This window comes from Acyrthosiphon pisum, chromosome X (assembly GCF_005508785.2).
Source record: "Acyrthosiphon pisum isolate AL4f chromosome X, pea_aphid_22Mar2018_4r6ur, whole genome shotgun sequence".
Taxonomy (NCBI): domain Eukaryota; kingdom Metazoa; phylum Arthropoda; class Insecta; order Hemiptera; family Aphididae; genus Acyrthosiphon; species Acyrthosiphon pisum.
The window spans coordinates 127,694,936-127,698,627 of record NC_042493.1 but is presented as its reverse complement, the minus strand read 5'-3'; positions in this window follow the sequence as shown (position 1 = coordinate 127,698,627).

The window sequence follows — 3,692 nt, the reverse complement described above, 5'->3', positions numbered from 1 at the left end:
GAATTTATAGAAAAAGTGCATTTTTTTTTTGGTGATTGTAAGACATAGCTTTGTATATACTTAATTTGAATTATGTAACTACATACCCATCTATGAAACTTTTATTTTGCATATTTTTGCATTTTTTGACGTTTTACATTTTTTAGAGTGATTTTTTCGCATTTTTAGGTCATATATTGCTTTTTTAGATTTCAGGTCAATAGCAATGACTTAATGCAAATGTAAATTCAAATTCAATCAACATTTTTATTTTTTTTTTTTAATAAATAAACACTTTTTTGTACTAATGTTTAATATCCTGTACCTAATATTAATGTAAATGTAAAAATTAAATTGAAAACCATTTTAAATGAATTTTATACTATAATTTTTGGCATTTTATATTCCTTTTTTTTTGCATTTTAAGTGCATATTTTGCATTTTCAGTGCATAATTTACTGCATTTTTTTGATATTTTTAATGCATTTTTTAAGGTTTTTAGTGCATTAAATTCACAGCCCTGTTTATCACCATATTTTTATTTAAAAAATAAATTATAATCTTATTACCTATATTAATTTAACAAAAGGGTAACGATTAACAATTTTCTGTTATTTAACCATGAATAAAAATTAATATAAGTTCAACAAATATAATATAATTTATAGTTTTATTTTTAATTTTATAATATTTTCTTTGATGGGTCCCGGGTCATTATTATCACTTTTTTTATTCGTTTTCTGTATTGAGAATCAACAATTTCACGTAGTAAACATTGTGCGTAAAATCTGAAAATATAATAAATGCTAGACTTCCAAAAATACCAATAGAATTTGATTAATTCATATATAGAAACCAGATAACAATAACATTTTAATTTATACTATTTACAAAGAATTACAATTTAAAATTTGATTCCATTTTTTCCTTCCAAAATACTTCTGAATAAGTAATAACTTCGAGTATGTTCCATTTCGGAGTAAATATAAAAAAATAGCATAAATTCAGTTTTGTGATTTGCATTTGGCCTTGAATCTCATAATAGTAATTACTATCTTCTTTTAACACGACTATATTGTTTTTATTTATTAAATAAGGAATCTAAAAGCAGCATTACTATTTTAGTGGATACTACAGTTATTCCAATGATTTAATGCCATATCTTCCGATTGTTTACCGTAGTCGATAGCATTAGTCTTAGTGTTAATGGTGTTGTATGAAATTTCAAACACTGTATATTTACACAAAGTGTTCGAACGCATTTCACAAATTGTACAGAACTTAGAAGCTTTAAGACGATTTCTTTGTTTATTAAACCAAGTTTGACTATCAGATTGGTTTCGGATTTCATACTTTAATGTTTTTTTTTGGCAGTTAATGAAAGTGAAAGTGATTTTATAAATTCTGCTTTCTTATTTTTTATTTCTTCCATGGACAAAAAATCATCCAAGGGTTCATAATGTTCATCGGGCCGCATGATATTTTTTTAAATTAATACACTCCATATAATTTAAAAAGTGCTCTCCTGCGTCTTAATGTTTTTCGTTTATTTGCTGTATGTTTCAAAAATTGTTTGGCAATGATTCCAATACACATATAATAATATAAATACAACTGCTCACATAATAAAAATAATAATAAATTAATACTATTCATGAATTATAAATACGGAAAAAAAAATTCATAACGAAATATTTTATTTATTTAATTATTGTACCTATTATTGTACGGCTATATGCCATTCCTATATTTTTCCACAAAAATATTTTAATTTTTAATTTTACTCATAACTAATACAATATATCAAAATATAAAAACGTGAAATGTGAAATATAAGTTTTGGTAGTACGTATTGAATTTTAATTTGTAATTAAATTTTTAAATTGAAAGCTTTTTTTTAGAAAACTCAAAATATGGATTAAATTCTAATTCAGGCTATAATAATATAAAATTGAAATTAATTAATAATCAAACTCACTAAAGGTACTTTTAAAATAATGTACCTGAACTTTTGGTTGTTATCCTTTTTTTGCTGTACGAATGTTTCTGCGAAAAATTAAATTCGTTTACCGCCTATGTGTTTATTAATGACACTTTTAAACTGATCTCAGATGTTCTTATCGACATCAAGTAATGAGCTTTTTGAATTATCAGCAACACGTCGAAAGACAGTGGAAATATCTTTAATATCAGTAATAGGTATATAAAAAATATCTACACTTTGGCTTAAAAAGCATGTACTTTAGTTAGAAAAAGAAATTGGCGAACCTTCTCATAAATTTCTCACACATATGTAGAAGGTACATAGAAAGTTTCTCATAAGTTTTATTAATAGCAGTTCAGAAAAAATATTACACATATAGAGGCACAAATATATTTTATTTAAAATTCAATTTATTTCTGGCACCTAAAATCTAATTTGGTGATCGCGATAACCCAGCTAAATACATTGCTAATTGTATTAATTTAATAAGTTATGAATGTACAATATTTATTAATGAAGTATGTGTGGGTACTCCATATTTACTTTACGTATCTAATGTTATTTTTTACAGAATAATTAACCTACTTTTCATTTTACAATGATTTGATTTGTCAATAATCTTATAATATGAACCTTACATTGTAGTGAAATTGTCATTGAGGGCGAAGTATTGGTATCAATTCTCAATCATTAATAATGGACATTCTTAACAACAAACCTACTGGGCGGCCTTCAACACCAGACCCAAGATGTTCAGTTTGTTTGGATGAATTAACCAATAAATGTTATACCAATGCATGTGGGCATTTGTTTTGTTTTTATTGTTTACAATCGTGGGCAAATACGTGCTTACAACAAAGTCCAAGTGTAAGTTTAGTCAAGCCTTAATAATTATAAATTGTTAAAATTATGTATAACATATAGAATCTGTGTCTTGAGTAGAAATGTACTATTTTATACGGATTGTGGAATACACACTGTTTTATTTTCATTATAAATATGAAAGTTAGGTACATTGCATTTGTTAAGACATTCCCTAGGTAGTCTTTATTTAGTATAATCGAAAAAAAATCTAATATAATAAATTAATTAGGTTATGTTTTTGTTTATTTATTATTTAGTGTGAACCAACTTGTCCATTATGTAAGAAAAATTTCAAATACATTTATCATTCATTTAATGATCTGGGCGCCCATGAAACATATTCTGTTCCTATACTGGACAGATTACAGAGGTAAGAAACACATTATTTTATAACATTGATATTGATATGTTTAAATTTACAATGTTTGTTTTTCTTGTTCAACAAGAAGAATATCTTTACAACCATTTGGTCAATTATTAAACGATAACAGGTAAAGTACTTATTAATTATTAGGTACTTAACATATGTTTAGTATAAAAAATGTACATTCAATTTGGAATGTAAAGTATCAACAATTCATCTTATTTATTTAAAATTTGTTTAAAAATGTATCAATGTACTTAATATGAAAATTCTTTACTCTTTCAGAATAATAGTAGGTACCTACACCAGGGGGTGGACAATTACACAAGCAGAGTTTTCAATGAACCCTACATACCCACATAGCTCCCCCTGTATCATTTACGCATTTGAAAATTGGTGTACTCGTATTCTTAATAGAGCATTGGAGAACAATATATTTTATTTATAGATTTATTAAATGAAATATGGTTGTAATATGTATCAGTGAATTAACAAATATCA